The following is a 20,462-nucleotide window of genomic DNA, read 5'->3' on the forward strand; positions in this document are numbered from 1 at the left end:
AAAATATTTCAGTGAAAATACTATCATTATGCTAATAACATTATTTCGATAGGTAATATATATGGTAGCGTACCAATGTCATTGAAAATGTACCTTTACCTACATAAAAAATCTAAGGGTGTTCCTGGTGGAATAGGATCTGCCATCCCATCGAATCACATAAGATCACCCCTGGTTTTTTTGGATACATTATGATGCTAAGTCTTCATGTTTCTAAATTGTATTTTGTATACTTTTGTTTGTCTTTTCTATATAGTTATTCGTCGTTGTTAAACAATGGTTAACGGCCTGGTCAGTCTATTATTCACTTATGAAATTGAATTTCTTTGTTGTTCATGTTGGTATTTTGGATTGTCTTTGATCATAAAGTATTTTTTAGGGAGAAGCTAAAGAACGATTCTGGTTGCGTAGTTTTCTCGCTGTGTTCAAACATCTTTGGTTCTTACTGGCTGTTTTCTGCTCGCACTTATTTTGTTACTTTCGCATTACGATTTATCTCATTGAAACATAATTTATCTTTATACATTTAAAAGCAATTTTGTGGGAAATTAAGCACGATTTATAAAAAAGAAAATCACTGTTACACTAATCATCTGAAATTACCTTTCAAGTGTCTGCCGTGATTATTTCAACACTAGTTTCCGGCTAATAATAGCAATTGAGGTTGATTATTGTAATAAGGTGTTAAATCGACGTTTATAACATTTACAGGGTTGTTTCTTATCTGACAAAAATTTAATAATATGAATAAACAAAATTCCGAAAGAGCCATACACCCAGCCCCCCCCCCCCCGAAAAATATATGTATATGTTCAGTGGTTGTTGTCTGTTTATGTGGTTGGTAAGTGTTTCTCGTTTTACGTGTTTATTAAAAAAACAAGACCGTTGGTTTTCCCCTTTGAATGTTTTTGCACTTTCATCTGTTGAGGCCCTTTATAGCTTACTGTTCGGTTGCAGCCAAGGCTTCGTGTTGAATATAGTACTTTGACCTATAACGGTTTATTGTTTTTGTACTTTTATACCACTGGCCTAGGTTAGGGGAGGATATATATCCCCGTAACAGGTTAACCTCGCCACATTATCAATGTATATGCCTGTCCCATGTCAGGAGTCTGTAATTCAGTGGTTATCAATTTTTTTTATATAAATAAGGCAGTTAGTTTTCTCGTTTAAATTGTTTTTTACATTGTCATTTCGGGGACTTTTATAGATGACTATGCGGTATGGGCCTTGCTCACTGTTGAAGGCCATACGGCCCGTGCAGAGTACTGACCAGCCTCTTTATTTTAAAAAGTCGACTTCATTTAGTACACGAAATAAATTTTTTGCAACAGACTCTGTTGTAAAATAGTTGATCCAAAACTTGGAAGAATTTGTCAGCTGTTTGTATGCAGAAGTTATGTTGCGCTGAACATCGCGTTTAAGCGACAGTGAAAGTGACAATGACGATGAAATATTAAAACTATTGGCGTCAGACGAAGAAGTTGATGCTTCATTTTCTGTTTTTTTCTCAAGTTGAGAACATTAATGAGACGGGATTCGATAACCCGGAGTTACAAATATTAATTGCCGAGGACATCCGAATGGCAGTAACACAAAAACAAAAACAACAACCGATTGTGTTGGTGTCGTTTTGGTCCCTTGTGGACAGTTGTCTCGTTTACAATCATACCACATCTTCTTTTTTATATTGTTACACATTTATATATATGTTGTATCATTATATTTTATATCAACATTGTCATATAATACTTTCATTAGTCGTTTTGTGTGGTGAATTTGTCTTCGTCATTATTTTTATAGTATAAATACACAAAGAAATAAGTTTAAGGATGTACTTCCCTTTTCTATATGTTTGAAACCAAAGGCAGCTTTTACTGATCTTCAAAATTCACAAATCGTCTGACAAAAAAATCCGGCCACAAACCAAAATCAAGGCAAACCCACAACTATAAGACGAAAATAAAGGAACAACAGGGACATCGTGGTGCAACAAAAGCATATCCCAACACATAGAAACAAAACAAATGGTAACAAACCTCACGCTTTAAGATAATGTTAACAAAATATCGCTTGACAATTCGTGACAGAAATATAGCACAAACACAAGCAAGAACATTCATAACAGAGAAATACACAAAAAAAAAATATAATAGTCGACACAGCAACAAACATAGATCATCAACGACAAACACCGCATACTATTAAAAACAGTGATGCGTTGACGTAACTAACAGGCAATTATTTCAAGGTAAAGTTAAAATTTCAATCAAAACATTTATATCAATAAAAGAATATAGAAAAGAGTTTAGAAGCATTTACGATAAACCTGAATTTATAGTCTGAGAGTTACATACGGAATACAGTCATAACATTTTTATAAAACTCGACAATAGATATATTTTGTCAAACGATTGTGAAAGCTACACACTGTTAGAAATAATCAATTGAAGACTATTTCTACAAATACGATATGAAATGATAGCGTTATAGGTTTTTCTTCAAATGTCTCTCAAATTTTGTAGAGCAGTAGCAAAACATTCCAGAGATTTTAAAAGTCATAAGTACAAAATAAACTCACAACGCCATGGCTAACAAATAAGAGAAAAAAAACAGACAAACGGACCATCAAAAGTAAAAACAGATACAATATAGAAATACTAATAATGGCGTCTATAAATTTCGTCAATTACAAAATCCTGTATTTTTGGTATACTTGTAAAAAGAGAAGATGACAATTGTTATCACTAAACTAATAATTAACGTACCAATACCTTAAAAATGAGTATCAGCTAATATATTACCATTACCAATATATAAACAGCGATTTAAAGAAATTACTGCCAGTGATTGAATTCATACAAAATCCTACAAAAAAGTAAAATCACAAAAATACTGAACTCAGAGGAAAATCAATTTGGAAAGTCCATAATCACATGGCAAAATCAAAAAACAAAACGCATCAAAAACGAATGGACAAGAACTGTCATATTCCTGACTTGGTACAGGCATTTTCAAATGTAGAAAATGGTGGATTAAACCTGGTTCTATAGCGCTAACCCTCTAACTTTAATAACAGTATCATCAAATTCCGCTACATTTACATGATGCGTTAAATAAACAGTCACAATTAATAAAATAGTCAAAACTACCATATCAATGTACTTACATATAAAGATAAGGTTTACTTCCTAATTCCGTGTAAAACAAAATTAATTCTTAAATGAACAACAGCTTATTTCGCCTCGAATAGAAAATGGATGGATATTTAAACGTTTATATAAGCGAAGAAAATGACAGTTACACTAATTATTTTAATCTGATGTTCAAATCTTATAACGGACTGTTTAGAAAATAATTATCGAGATCTACGTGAGCATTTAATGATAAATGGGACTGGTTCATATAATCGTTTTTATAATAGGATTTCAATTATGAACAAGTTTTTCGGATTGAAAAATATGTTCATATAAAAAACACCATCTATTGTTTTATAATCTCATTGGGTATCCTCTTTTAGTATTTGGTAAGTTACAGTTCAGGTTTTCTGTTTTTCCGTTACCTTTCCTCTTTTAGTTGATTTATACGGTGCAGAAAATGATCACCCTGATTTTACTCCCGGTTTTTAGTGTAGTTTGTGTTATTATTTGTAACTGTTGATGTTTTCGACCATATTCCTGCGGAAAGTTTACGCAATAACATACGTATAGACCTGTTATTAAAACTTATTTCATTCTGCTTTCAAAATGATAAAGTGCCTGATTTATGGTTAAATGGAATTATTAATCCTATTCCAAAAAACGATTGTGGTTGTTAATTCGATCCTATGTCATATAAAGGTAGAACTAATTTATCTATCCCATGTAAATTTTTTGCTGACATTTTGAATAAGCGTTTAAAAAAATGGCCTAATAAAAAAAATCTAATGTGATGAACAGAACGGTTTTCGAAAAGGTAGAAACTGTACAGATCATGTTTATTTATTAGACCTATATTGTCAAAAGTAGAAAAAATGCAAAAAAAGATACATTTGTATGTTTTGTTGACGCAAAGAAAGCATTTGATACTGTTTATAGAGACTGTCTACTATTTAAATCGAGAAAAACTGGTATTAGCGGAATATTTTAAAATTGTATTACTTCTCTATACAGTAATGTCAATTGTGCAGTCAGAGTAAATAACTTAATGACATCCTGTTTTCTTGTTGCTCTTGGTGTAAAACAAGGCTGTGTTTTATTGCCGACTTTATTTTCTATCTATGTAAATGATTTAGTCTCAGATATGAAAGAAGCAAATTGCGGTTTTCAAATAGATGACATAACGGTCTCTATGTTATTATATCCTGATGACATTGCATTAATTGCACCTGATGCAGAGAACCTGCAAAAGCAGTTGGACATTTTAAACAAGTGGTGTGAAAAGTGGAGATTAACTCTAAATAAAAACAAAACAAAAAATTCCAGTTCAAATGTGGTGAACTTTGTCTTGAATATGCAGCTTGTTATAAATATCGTGGTGTACTTTTGAATGATTTTTCAGATTATTCTATAATTGCTAAAGAATTGTATAAATCAGCTCATAGAGCTCTTGGTGTTATCAAAGCAAAATTTTGTAAAACTGGTGGTATGAATATTGGTGTATTTACTAAATTATATGACACTTTAGTCAAACCCATTTTTACATATGCTTTCGTTGTATGGGTCATTAATATAAATAATTGTATAAATAATTTGCAAAACAATGCTTGTAAATTATTCTTAGGCTTAAGAAAAAGAAGCAGCAACTTAGCTGCTAGAGGTGATATCGTTTTTTTTTTCAGGTGATGTACTTCTAAAAGTTGAACTTTTTAAACTATGGAATCGTCTTAAATGTGACAATTCCAGTAATATATGTAAAAAGGTTCATACCTGGCGATTAGAAGAAAAGTTTTACAGTAAGCTCGTAAATATAGTTTGATTATAAATGTAGAAGATGAAATTAATATGAGAAATGTATGGGACTCTATACAAACTTTTGAAAAAGAATCTTGGCACCATGACGTATAGAATGATGGGAATATTGTCAATGGTTATAAATTTAGAATTTATAAATTGTTTAAAACTTGTATTGGTGCGAAGCCTTATGTAACGGAAGTTAATAATAGATGCCACCGACCTATTTTGTCACTATTCAGTGCTGGTTCGTTGCAATTTAAAATTGAAACAGGTCGATATGCTAGACCACCAGAACCTCTACAAGACCGTTTATGTATTTGTTATGATAGTTGCCAAATTGAATATGAAAACACACTTTCTTTTTAATTGATATTTTTACTCTGATATCAGACATGAATTATATGCCAAGGCCTTTCTTTTAAAAGTTGATTTTGAGTATTTATGCGATATTGAAAAACCTCTCCTTTTATGTATGTATTCGATGTTTGTTTTAATGATAGTGTCTCATAAGTCGTTTTCGGCTGGCCTCCTTTTACCTAAATGTAAGTTTTTTGTGACTTTATGCTCGAAACAAATCTCTATTTTCCTAGCGAAGGTCGTGTTTTTTTTCTAAACCTCTGGCTTCCCCGCCAATAAAAACTGACCTCCACAAATTGACACAATAGAATCACCACTTAGTTAACCAATCGATCAATAATGGACAGAACAAAACAAAAGATGAAAAACGCAATTATTTTGTAAAAGAATACTTAGACCGTCATTAAGATTAAAGAAATGCTTTAAAAGTATTTATCCCCGGCTTAGTATATTTCTAGGATTACGATTGGTTAACACACGTCGTTACAAAACACATAGCCTCTGGGTGTTAGTTTAAACATATTTATTTATAGTGGATTGGGAAACAAGTTTTGCAACTTATATTAATCCTTTTTCACTTTGCGGGTGCGAGTGTAGCCTTGTAGCGGCATTAGCCTGCTCTTTTTCGACATCTACAAGGGTGTAGTTGCAAAAGTAAAAACACAAAAATACTAAACTCCGAGGAAAATTCAAAAAGGAAAATCAAAAATCAAAAGGCAAAATCAAAAGTCCAAACACATAAAACGAATGGATAACAACTGTCATATTCCTGACTTGGTACAGGCATTTTCTAATGTAGAAAATGGTGGATTGAACCTGGTTTTATAGCTAGCTAAACCTCTCACTTTTATGACAGTCGCATCATATTTCATTATATTGTCAACGATGAATGAACAAAACAAACATACTCAAAGAGTAAAAATGTCAAAAATAGGAGTACAAAAGTCAATAATGTGTTATCATCTTAGTATCACTGTAAAAACATCAAACGAACAATGAAGCACAAAAAGGCATACATCAAATTTAACATACTAATTTTGTTTTTCTAATACAACTTAATTTATGTATGTAAAGTCTTCCCGTAAAGGAAAGAAGGTTTTCAGTACTGGTGTAAAATTGCGCGCTTGAAATTCGCACAGGTAGACATAAAAATAATTTTGTCGTTCAAAGAATGACGGCTACATACATGTAGATTCACTTAAAGTAGATATAACAAAACAGATTTAACACTAAAAGTAATAATAATAAATAAAATAATTGTGTGGTTCTAAGTAAGACGGGATACATAAGTACAGTTTCACGTCAAATGTATATCATAAAAAACAGACTTAACAGAAAATGTAGTATTATTGAATAAAATAGTTTTGTCATTCATAGTATTCAAGATAATACGTAAATTTCGTCATTTAAGGACAACGACTCCTATAAAAGTCTCTTACCAGTTTTTGTAAATGGATAATAGGTAGACCACAACATTCACAAACACAGCTGTCAAATTCAGAGTGACTTTAATTTTGAAACGTCAAATTATAACGTCCTACTTCGCGGTTTTCACGGATTCCAACTATTATGCCTCGCGGTACTTTAATATCCTGTGGAAATTTAACACAAATGGACACATATTAAAGATACTACACTATATTTAACCTTCTTCGTTCTAATAAAAATAATAAAATAAAAATTTTGATCTCGACTCTTTGCATTTGCGCCGTTCTGCATTTTTTTTTTCATTCTTTCACATGCGTAGATTTTGTCTTATATTTGCGTCGATCTGCATTTCATTTTTTTTTCTTCTTCACTTGCGTAGATTTTGTCTGCTCCGATTGTGTCCAGGTTAGGTGAAAGTTATTTTTATGCCCGATTTATGGGCATTATGTGCGTCCGTTCGTTCGTCCGTCTGTCCCGCTTCAGGTCAAAGTTTTTGGTTACAGTTTTTGGTCAAGGTAGTTTTTGACGAAGTTGAAGTCCTATCAACTTAAAACTAAGTAAAAATGATCCTTCTAATTTTAGTGTCAATTTTTCAAAAAAAAAATAAAATTGACTATTCACACGGTTAGGCCGATAATCAATTATTCCTAAAAGTTTTGACATACTGGCAACATGTGCATGTAACTGATGTCTGGATGATTCTCGTAAAATAATGTCCGATCTTGCAATGAAGTTAAAATTTATTTACACTGCTAATTTGACAAAATCTTATAGTAAAAATAAAATGATGACAAAGGTCATTTTTGTTTGTCATTTGTTTCATTTCAAATTGTCTTAAGGAGAAATGATAAACATATCGTTTAATCTCACTGAAGCTTACAGCTAATTTCCTAATGTATGTAGATCAACACTTTGGTTTTCCTGCTTGCTTTGTTTGTATATTTTGTATAATTATATTTTGATAACGTCCAATTCAATTAGATAGCATATAAACAGGTTTACATACCTATAATGCTATATATAAAGATGTATAATTTTACATAACTGGAAAACGTCCTAGCTCACCGTATATCATACAGTTTGGAGTGGAAGATTTCAGATTTAGGAGCAACTTACAAAATGTTTGATGTACCTTTTCGACAATATCACAGTTGTTGAATCCCCATATTTCTGATCCATATAAAAGAACAGGTTTTACTACTCTATCAAAAAGATCTAATTGACAAGAAACTGCTAGGCTATGAAATTTCCCCCTTTTTAGTATCTCATACATCGCGTTTGTCCCTTTTTCAACTTGTAATTTAATCGCCTTTTTATAATTTCCCGTTTTTGGCAATAAGATACCCAAATAGGAAATTAGCTGTAAGGCAAAAAATATTAATAAAACTAATACTACTCAGCGAATGTGAATTAAAATAAAAAATTTAGGTGTTTAAAACTAAATTGTTGCAAATTTAACTTCTGACAAAAACAATTGCTCCAAGAATAGTAGTTTTCAACGGAAAATTCTTTCTAAATTAATTTTTGAATCAAAAACTTTTTGTATTTTATATTTACTGTCTCGTTTATTGAAAATACATGAGGTAGTAATAAAAGGATTGTATTTTAAGATAGATGTATACTGTTTTAGAATCAAAACTTTCATTCATACAATGTATATCATACCTATAATTTTAATTTCCTTATATCTTAAATATTCAAAAATAATGAATTCACAAACTTGATACAATAATTTCTGAACGTTCGTCTTAGTCGGGAAAAATAATGGTATAAAGAACTCCGTCCATGCTTTTGTATGTCCGTCTTTCGACAGTACCGAATGGGTTTGTTACGGCAAACTTCTGAAATTGACGCGAAAAAGAAACAAGCACATCTAGTCTGGTCAAGTCAAATACTCTGTAAGTTAACCAGTGCCATCTTTCATTTATTATTCTATTTTCAATAATTTTGCTTATGTGGGACAGAGGACAAAAACAGACTTTCAATACAAAGCCTGAAAGCGGCGTGAAAGGTTATTTCAAACAATTTTCCATTCGACTCTGGAGGTTTATATTGTGCGGCAACAACATCATAAAGATCTGAAACTGATACATGCTTAATCTCTAGTATTACCGGAAAATAAAGTAGGTGAATATAGTTGCTATTCTTTGAAATTTAAATGTGGGTTTCAAACGTCCAATTTGCGATTTCTTTTTTCAAATAGTGTCTATAAATAGTGCGCCAGCAAGGAAAGTTTGTACTATGACGTCAGATGCAATATTCTGAAGAAAGACAACTCTTTTCTTCAAAACGAACTAGAAAAAACATGAAAATTACTCACAACTTTTTTGAAAGGTCGGTGCCATACACTTTTTTTTGCTTTATTTTGAGGAGTACATATGGCACTTTCCTACTTTAAATTTTTATGAAGAAATCACTGGTAGATATTTTTTAAAACTGGAAACGTCTTTCAGTTTTACGTTTAATTTTTGGCGGGAATGAAATAAATCATATTTTTAAAGATCAAATCAATATGAGCCTTAAACTCTTGAACCTGTATTTGAAAAATACAAATACTGTTTAACGTGAAACAAGAGTTATGCTTGTATGTATAATATAAAGCATTTTTATTAGAGTTTAGATAACAAGCAAATATTATGTTAATATTCGGGAAAACACGAAACTGAGGTTGCTATAGTGACAAAACTAAGTCGGTGACCCCCAATTTTTTTCATCATATTTTGTTCCTCAAATCATGCAACCCCTTCACACAATATTTTAAGGAAAAATCACCGATAGAAATGAATAAGCTGTTTGGTCTTTAGAGCTTAACTAATCAGACTGAAAGAAATTTGTAAAACTTTTAACAAAAACACAGACTAAACGTGGCAGTTTATTTAAACATTGAATACATAGTTCATTTGAGTAATTTAACATTGATTAACTGTATATGTCATTATCAATATCTTTAAACTTATTTACCTTTATTGCCAACAATCGGTATGCCTTCTCTCCGATTCCAAATTTTGTTGTCCACTAGCATTATGTGAGCCTTTTCAATAATTGGTTTTCTACCAAATAGTTTTCCATCTTGTTAAGACATTTTGAAATAATAAATTACTTGTAAATCATATATTATATCATACGAAAAGTTTTGCCCAAAAAGCGCGTAAACAATCTATACATGCACAAGGAAGGTAACAATATTAAATTAATAGAACAATGAGGTCATATATAGTTTTATAGCCATGCATAGACAGTTTTATAAACACTTAACTGTATCAACAGGCGCTTTTGTTTTAGATTGATTTCAACTATACATTACACTTATTCGAATGTAAGACAATTCACGCAAAACCAACTGAAATCTGTAAGTTAAGTAATAACAGAGCAATGCATGAGGTTGTTAAACTTGATATATGCCTTTTTATGCTCTTGTCCTCAATGCTCTTCTACTTCGTACTTTATGTGGCCTTTTTACCTAATTTGGATTCGAGCGTCACTGATGAGTCTTTTGTAGACCATACTTGCGTCTGGCGTAAATACAAAATTTCATCCTGGTATCTATTATGAGTTTATTGTTACAGATTTGTTTGTTTTTATAGGGATTCAGATTATAACACAATGTTGACTGCTGTATACCTATTTTGTTTAATCCTTTTTTTTTTTTACCTATTATCATGATTATGTCTGTTTGTTTCGTTCACGCATCGTTGTCAATGTAATGGAATTTGATGCGACTGTCATACACGTATCAGGTTAAGCTAGCTATAAAACCAGGTTCAATCCACCTTTTTCTACATGAAAAAATGCCTGTACTAAGTGACAGTTGTTACATGTATCCATTCGTTTGATGTTATTGAGCTTTTGATTTTGCCATTTGATTTGGGACTCTCCGTTTAGAATTTCCCCGGTTTTCTGTATTTTTGTGATTTTTACTTTTTTAAAACAAAAGCTTACCTGCAATACATGCTAAGAGAACCAAAATTGAGATAATTGTCGAAGCTCCCGTCATCTGTGTCAGGTAATTGTACACCAGACATTATCACTATGCAGTCTAATTTATACGGACATATGTAGATATAGATATATAACTTTTCTGACTGAGTATGATACATGTATATCATAAATAAATGGAGCCAGCTTGTATTAATTTTTTGATGTTAACTTTGCATTCATATATTTTTTAAATGACGCCAATTGTTTGATAATTTGAAAAATGTTAAATAAGTCTACGAGAAACAAAAATGAAAATGTGATTGATTAATATTTTTTTTATTTAAACATGTGATGTGTGGTTTTGCATCAATTTGCATCTGCATGGCATCCCGACCATAATAAACCGCGGGTAAATAAAGTCAACAGTATTAAAAAGCTGTTTATAAGTCATAAATCGATTGAGAGAAAACAAATCCGGGTTACTAACTTAAACCGTGGGAAATATATCATCAAAAGTTATCAGAGGTACCAGTATTATAATTTAGTACGCCAGACGCGCGTTTCGTCTGATTAAGACTCATCAGTGACGCTCATATCAAAACAGTTAAAAAGCCAACAAGTACAAAGTTGAAGAGCATTGAGGCTCAAAATTCCAAAAGGAAAACAACAGAAAATGAAAAAAATGAAGTGCAACAAAAACAAACGCCAATGCAACATACATACAAATATACTATAAGATAACAACTGCCATATTCCTGACTTGGTACTTTTAAGAGAAAAAAAAGGTGGATTAAACCTGGTTTGGTGCCTAGCCACACCTCGCGTTTAATCTTATAGACGTCAACTAGAAAATACAGAAATGTTTACCAATATTCGTTACACTTTCCATGAACATTGCAACTGATGGCTTAAGTAACCAAATCTACATCACGTGTACGTTTCCGGTCGAATTCCATAGCACAATCGTATGAATTGGTATTGTTATGACTTTTTATCTATATTTTATTTATCAAGTCAGATTTCCGCATTTTAGGCAGATTCTCGATCATTATCAAGGTTGCTTTTTAAGGACAACTGAGGATACTAATATCTTCATAAGTTGTAATCGAGTTTGAACTAGCTCTCGTAATTACAAGTACTCTTTTTTATTTTAACGCAATATAAGTTGCCGTTGATCATTGTACTATTTTTTTACTACCGCTTCTTATTTTCTATGGATATATATAACCAAGTATAATCCACCATTTGGGGAAAGCCTGTACCAGGTCAGAAATATGACAGTTGTTTTCCATTAGTTAGATGTGTTAGAGCTTTTGAGTTTGGCATTTTATAAAGGCTTTTATGTTTAGAATTTCTTTTCCAGTTATTTAACTTTTTTTGTATGACTCGAGGTTCCTTCAAACACTTGACACAAACAACAAAATCAGAAGCAAGATCAACTTATTGTACATTCAGATATATTGATGATGTTCTTCCCATTAACAGTCCAAACTTTTCTGTCTGGGTTCCATCAACTTCCAAAACAAGAAATTCAACAAGCAACAGGCACGACTTCCTCCGCCTCAAATCGGCTGGCATCTCGATTTTGACATTAGTGGTCATATTAGTACCTAAGTATCCCGCTAAATGTTTAACCCCGACACATTATTTATGTATGTGCCTGACCCAAGTCAGGAGCCTCTAATTCAGTGGTTGTCGTTTGTTTATGTGTTACATATTTGTTTTTCGTTCATTTTGTTTGAAATAAATAAGGCCGTTAGTTTTCTCGTTTGAATTGTTTTACATTGTCATTTTTGGACCTTATGGTATAGGCTTTGCTCATTGTTGAAGGCTTTACGGTGACCTATAGTTGTTAATTAATGTCTCATTTTGGTCTCTTGTGGATAGTTGTCTCATTGGCAATCATACCATGTCTTCTTTGTTTTTTATATACGCTGAAGAAAACGATTTTAATTTTGGAATCATCAACCTTAGTAGCAATATATCAACTTATATATGGGATATAAATTTCCTGACTCATTTGTCCTTTTTCTAAAAAAAAAGTTCTTCAGAAGATACCAAAAATTTGTTGATATCACTCTATATCGATTTCAAAATTAAAAAAATGATGGTTTTGTAGTGTAGATTCTATTTTCAGACGTTTTTTGTCATCTTAACTACGTGTTTAAGTGTTTGTCGTTGTAAATTATTACCTTTAAAGTTTAATCCCTTTTTGATAATATCATTTTGGCGTCGCTAGGTACTTCTTGTCATTGTGTTATGGTTCTGTTGACTTTTTTGTGCTTTGTCTATTAACAATTCTGTTTTTCTTTGTCGTCATATTTGTAAGTTTATTAGTGATTAAGATTATAACAAAAGGTTGACTGCTTTACCCTTATTCTTTACACTTTTACCTTTGATGTCAGTTTGTATTGTTCAAACATAGTTGTCAATATAATGGCATTTTTCTGCGAGTTTTATAAAGTTAGGCTTGTTACCGTGTATGTTCTAACATGAGCAACATGCCGGTGCCACATATTGAGTATGATCTGCTTATCCTTCAACGAGCACATGAAATAATCCACAGTTTTTGGTGGGGTTCGTGTTGCTTAGTCTTTAGTTTTCTTTATTGTGTTTTGTGTTCTATTGTTTGTTTGTTTGTTTGCTTTTTCTTTTTTCAACAATAACGTTGTCAGTTTATTTTTCAATTTATGAGTTTGTATGTCTTTCTGGTATCTTTCGTCCATGTTTGGAAGTTAGAAGTTTAGCTAGCCATCAAACAGATTCCATCAACCCTTTTCTACATACGGAAGGGCCTTTAACAAATTTAGTTCATGCATTTATGAGTGTTAGCACGAAATAAACATGATTAATGCAACAGCATTTTATTATCGATTTAATATTTCATTTTTCTAATGCGTTTCTTGATTCGTGACGATGACTTTGATTTGCAAATTGAAATTAAACACCAAATAAATGACACAAAACTATTAGATTAGTTTAGATACTTTTTTTCATATAAAGAATATATTACAATATAGATTTGCATGTCGAGACACATTAAATACATATATTTGGATAGAAAAATATAGACCATTACTGAAATATACATAGTACTACGTAACCATAATTTTACGATATCGTGAACACAACTAACAATAACATAAAACATTCAGGAAAGTTATACAAAAAAAGAAATCAAATACATCTATTATCACTTCTTACCACAACTAATGACAGATATTTTGCTTTACAGATATTGATTTCACCCCCTAATCACACAGTACAATACACGTTCCTTATTTCAACCTGACAAGATGGCGTAGTCTGAAATTATATAGCGGCTGATTAATGCATAGCAGAAGATGCTAACACATGCTCCTGTTACACGTATGTTTCCCTGGGAGTCAACAGTTTTTGTATTTCACCTTAATTGTTATGTTCTGATAAGATGTTTTAACATCATTTAACATTAGTTAACCACAATTGTCTTAAACTGTTAACCCAATATAAAAAAAATATCAAGCATAAAGCATGCAATGACAAATATTAATTACATGAGTGTATAACAACGCACACCAGCTAAATTATTTACACCAGGGTCTAAAAGTTTGCTACAATTTGTCAACAGATAATAAAAAAAACATCTGTAGACACAGTGTGAACTTCAGGTTGTGTAAAACTTTGGTCCATGGTTCATATTGCGTCGAATAAAGATGTTGAAAAATTAATACTGATAATATGACTCCACATGAGATAAAAAGGAAAAAGTTGATCTAGTCTTACAAGAATCATCCGTCAAATCTCGTTTTTTTAAAACAAAGACTGCAATTTAATAAAATATTTTTAGTCCTTTAAAACTAGTCACATGATGATTTCGTCCTTTTACTACACAAATACAATATGCAATGACCTAGTGTTCTGCATTATAAATATGTTCAAGTATTTTTAAATTATCATGATATCTTGGAAATTAATTTATCAAATTATGTTACCCTGTAGGGCCTTCATAGCGAACTCTGTGTTAACAATGAACGTATTACGGTGACGAAGTCATCAAATGTAATATTTTTCCAAAAGTTTTGGAATTGTACATTGTAAATACTTTTAGATGATTGCCAATCAGAATGAAAGATTGAATTTGTACATTATGTTCTCGTTCGAGGGAACAAAATGAGTAACAATCTTGAGGGCAGAGTAGTTTCTTAGATATTTATTGATGATTGAGCAAAGGGAGCTAAAACAGGATGTTCATTAACTGTGGCATTAGACGTTTTAATATCAAGACAAGAGAAGCACACAAAATTCACATTTATATCATAAAGGAGTAGGGCCACAAAGGTGTCAATTAGGCCGTAAAATATAACGTTGTAATATCATATGCAAAAACATATAATTATGATCTTAAACATGTAAAACTAAATGAACTAGACCTTTATTCTGTCTGCTGTTCATTTTAACAATTAGACAGCTTCAACAGTATTATATTAAACAGGATTATATCCAGATTGCATGTTTTAACACATTTGCAAGGTTTATTTCCTTCTAAAAAACATTGGAAACACCTTTCGATAAAAATACATTTGTTTTCAAAGGATTTATATGGTCAGATACTAAACCTAACACAACATGATGGTGGCCCCTCCATGTGGCAAATGTCGTTTAAAGCAGAAACTTTAAAGATTTAGCCTAATAATTAGTACAAATGATAATTTCTTCATAATAGTAAGCAATAATGACGTCATTATGACATTGTAAGTGTTCAAATGTATCAGCACATGTTGATTCTATATTTTTGTTTAGATATTTTAAGTTATTTGTCATAAGATGTTTACTGTTATTATTGAATTTATATTTCACTGAAGTATAGGGCCAATTCGACCCTTTGTGAGCCTACTCCTTTATATTAAAATATATGTTCGCATTCCCTATATATAAACATATATGAGTTTCAACACTTGCAAACTTTCATTTGTTTTATAAAAATAATAAAACGAATACCGATAAAACAATTTTACATGTGATAAGCATATCGAAGATTGATTGGAAAATTATACATATAAAATTTTAAAACACCACATAAGACTGTTAATTTGGTTGAATACTTATATTCCTATTCAAATGAGTTGTCTTTTGATTTTGTTGTTAAATACTCATGTTCTGGGTTTAATGAGTTGTCATTTGATTTTGTGGCATGTTCATGTTCTTGCTCAAATGAGTCGTCTGTTGATTTTATGGCATGTTCATGGTCTTGGAATATTGAGTCATCTGTTGATTTTGTGTCATATTCGTGTTCTTGGTTCAAAGAGTTTTCTGTTGATTTTGTGTCATATTTAAGGTCTTGGTCCAATGAGTCGTCTGTTGATTTAGTAGCATATCCATGTTATTGGTTCAATATGTTGTCGGTTGATTTCGTAGCATATTCATGTTCTTGGTTCAATAGGTCGTTTGTTGATTTTGTGTAATATTCAGGTTCTTGTTTCAATGAGTTGTCTGTTGATTTCGTGGCGAATTCATTTTCTTTGTTCAATGAGTTATCGGTTAATTTCGTAGCATTTTCATGTTCTTGGTTTAATAGGTCGTCTGTTGATTTGTGTCATATTGATGTTCTTGGTCCAATGAGTCGTCTGTTGAATTCATAGCTGATTCATGTTCTTGATTTAATGAGTTGTTTGTTGATTTTGTGGTATTCTCATTGTCTTGGTTCAATAAGTCGTCTGTTGATTTCGTGTTATATTCATGTTCTTTGTGCAATGAGTCGTCTGTTGGTTTCGTGTCATATTCATGTTCCTGGTCCAATGCGTCGTCTTTGGATTTCGAAGCATATCCATGTTTTTGGTCCAATGATTTATCTGTTGATTTTGTAGCATATTCATGTTCTTGTTTCCATGAGTTGTCTGTTGATTTTGTGGCATGTTCGTGTACTTGGTTCAATGAGCCGACTGTAGATTTCGTGTTATATTCCTGTTCTTGGGCCACTAAGTCGTCTGTTGATTTTGATAAAGATTTATCTTCCTGTTCCACTGAATATTCATATCCTTGCTTCAATGAATCTTCTGTTGATTCTGTTGAAGATGTTTCTTCCTGATCCGTTGAGTCTTCCTCAGAGTTTATTATGTATTGATTTTATTTGATAGATGTGGCATGAGAGTCCTCATAAGAAATTTTTCTTTTTATGAAAACTAAATCCTTTAAAATCGGCGAACACTGTTTATACAGAGACATAACTACTAATCGGTTAAACTTGATAACAACAGCGGACTTACTGTTACACTTTTTTATAAAAAGATACATAAAAAATACCACAAAGAACTTGTTTTTGTCAATTTTTGTTGGTTTTTCTAGCAGCAGACTCAGTATTTCATTATTTCCATGAAATAGGGCCAAATGCCATGGTTGGAGACTAGCACAACCGGTTGCAACATTTGTATTAGCACCATGCTCTAATAAGACTTTGCACATTTCAATATTTCCGTTTTCTGCGCACATGTGTAATGGATACTTATAAACATTATAATTGTACGAGGAGAACAATTCGACAATTGTTTCTTTGTCTTCGTAAATGGTCGCATATGACACGGCTAAATTTGCAACTTTCATACTAACTGCACCTCTTTTCAATAACGACTTCAAAATAAACTCATCTGCGCATAAGCAGGCTACGTGAATAGGTGAAAGCATACAAATACTGTCTCTGTAATCAGTTGAGAGACACAATTTGTCTACATTGCTTGTCAAATTCACGAAAAAAAATATATGCCAAACCGATAGTTGACATATTTCATTTATCGTTTTTACTTGCGATGAAATCATTCGTGTTAAAGCTACACTTTTTGTTAAACAAGCTAAATGTAATGCACTAAGCTCCGAATGTGTTGAAATTACTTTTTCTTCAGACTGCTTTAATTCTATGGTTAATATAGCTGGAATATACAGACTGGTCCTTCGTCTAATGAATAACTCTGCAATTTCTGCATTTCCTAAAAGACAAGCGATATGAAAAGCAGTTAGCTTGAATGAAGAATCTGAAGTTATTAACTGCGCAAAATGTTCATTGTACCTGAATTTGATATGAAGAGGAAATATTCTACAAATAATGTCAGTTTTATCTGTTTTTCGTAATATTGATTGTATAACTGCTTCGGCTTCCATCAAACTTGCAATATGCAATGGTGTTAATTCAGATTTAGTATTGAAGAGTTTCTCGTGTTTTTCACCACACAGATGCTCATTTGTGAGGAACTTCAAGTGCAAAAAGGTAATGTTTGTAGCAATGCTGTTAAAATCGCACTGGATACTTGATAAGACCTTTAACCCAGCGTTATGTTGTCTAAAACATAAAATATGAACTACAGCCATTTGTCCTAATTTTTGAAAGTTTTCATTTATAGTATAAACTTTTAAGAATTGTATGTTTCCGGTTAACAAAACAATATGTAGTGAGGATAGACTAGCAAACGATTTCACGCAACATTTCATTGTTAATGACCGTAACAATCGCGAATTTACATCTTTAAGGCAAGCAGCATGCAAAATTCCTATTTCTGCTCTCAAGTTGTCATGCAGCAACGGTTCGATTGTTATTAGCGATAAATCATTTCCATTCATGAAACACAGTAGATGCAAATACGGAATTTCATAGTTAATGTTCATATAATCATTCTTGTACATTAAACATCGTAAGTTATTTTCATTGTTGTGTAAACATGCTGCAATTGCGGAATTCATTAGAACTCTTTTTTCTTTAGCCTCAGTCAATGCAAAAAATGTTTCAGAAATACTCCCACGAGTTAGATACTCTAATTCTACAGCTGATAACATAACTCCTTTTGATGATGTGCGACTGTGAGAGCTTTTAAAATCAATATTGTGAAAACAAAAAAAGTCAACAATGTCCATATCAATGTGATAACTTAAAACACTGGTTGAATTGAACATTTGGAGTACGGTATTCCACTTTTCATCAATGCATGCGTGTAAAGCTATACTCAAACTAAAAGGTCTCATTTCATCAAACCAAGCAAGGAATGTGTTATTTTCGTCCGTTAATCCGGTACATAGGATAACATCTCTATCTTCTAATACACGTGTATTTGATATATCAGTGACAACGCAAGCTGGCATATGATCGCCTCTTTCTTCAGTATGCTCATGGCAATACAATAACCACACTAGAAAATAAATAGAACACCTGCTTTTTTTATTATAATGTTTAAACACGTTCGCAATTAATAAAGCAGGAAGAAGAGATTCATTTCCAACAATGTAGGATAACAGTAATGGTGTTACCGTCACACAAGTCTGCATTATCCAAGGATGTCTCAATAACCTTTCTAAAAAATAAGGATCAGAAATTAAACAGCATACTTCAAAATATGTAATGTTTAAGACATACAGGTTCCGGTACCGTAGTAGACAATACTCTTCTAAATCACCGACATCATCATCATCATCGTCACCTTTCATAGTGTCAGTCCAATTATTAGAACTGCAGATTAAATGAACAAGTGGCAAGGTAAACATTTTGACTGCATTAATGTTACCTTCTAAAATTATCTTTAGATGATAACTGTATCCCCTGTAGCAGAGAAAATGAATAATTGTTATATCTATGCTGTCAGTCAAATCACAATATTTGGATAATGGAGTTGTTAGTATATCTTTGTTGTTTTTTAGCAGTGCAACACACGGTGCATTAACAAGGCATCTAGATGCAAGTGGAAAAGTAGCTCGGCAGGTTAAAATCAAAGATGAGATTTCTTGGTTGATTGAAATAATGTCTAGAAGACTAACATTTGCTGTATCCGTAGCTTCGGCATGGTTCTCTAAAAATATATTAATAAGTTCACAATTGCCTATCAACGTTGAGAAAACAAGAGGAGTAACTTCCGTCTTGCAATCATTACCTTGAATGTTATAATTTTTTACAACTTCAATAAAAGTTGAATGATTTCCAGATACTGCAGATAAAACTGTAGAAGTTACTATAAATTTACCATTGACGTCAGCAAGACCGTAATATAAAAATGTTTGGACAAGTTTATTGAAGCCTAAAATCAATGCCACTTGAAATGGTGTTAAATTGAGTTTGATTTGATATTTTGTATCGTCATCACAGGAAAAATGACTCTTTTCTATCAACGTATTACAAAATACAGACACTTCCCTAAAACACACAGGATGCAATGAATTTTTTAGCAACATAGTAAGTATCGAATTGTTGTTTGACAATACGGATATGTATACTGGAGAGAGCTCCTCGCATTGTAATTCAGGTTTAGAAGAGTAATGGTAAATCTTAAATCTAAAAGTACTATCAGCATTTCTATTTAGTAAAACACTAACGATTTCTTCATTATTGCGTAAACAAGCCAAATGAACTGGTACTACATTTTTCATCCTTTCTATGGAGGTTTTTTCAAACAGATTTTGAACACCTTGTCCATAAACAGTACTTGGAAGGTTTATAGAGGCATGCGCATCTAGCAGTTTGTGGATCATATTTACATTCTGTTTTGAAACAGCAATCAGAAGAGGCGTTTCGCCGTATGCATTGATACTATCTATGTTTGTTTCGGTTGTAATTAGTTTGTCTAGGAGTTCCATATCCTCCATTCTGCAAGCAAAGTGCAATACACTATCTACGCTATTAACTACATAGCTAGCTTGTAAGTGACAAAGCATGTCTTTCAAAACTGATCTCATGGGTTTGTAAAAATAATTTAAAATGCAATATTTTATCTCTTCGAACTGCTCTAAAATGTCAAAGGTTTTCAGTTCAAATAAAACCGATAAAACATTTTCATGGGAATAGAAACAAGCTAAGAACAATGCATTTTCACCACG

Source organism: Mytilus trossulus, unplaced genomic scaffold (assembly GCF_036588685.1).
Source record: "Mytilus trossulus isolate FHL-02 unplaced genomic scaffold, PNRI_Mtr1.1.1.hap1 h1tg000373l__unscaffolded, whole genome shotgun sequence".
In the NCBI taxonomy this organism is placed as follows: Eukaryota; Metazoa; Mollusca; class Bivalvia; order Mytilida; family Mytilidae; genus Mytilus; species Mytilus trossulus.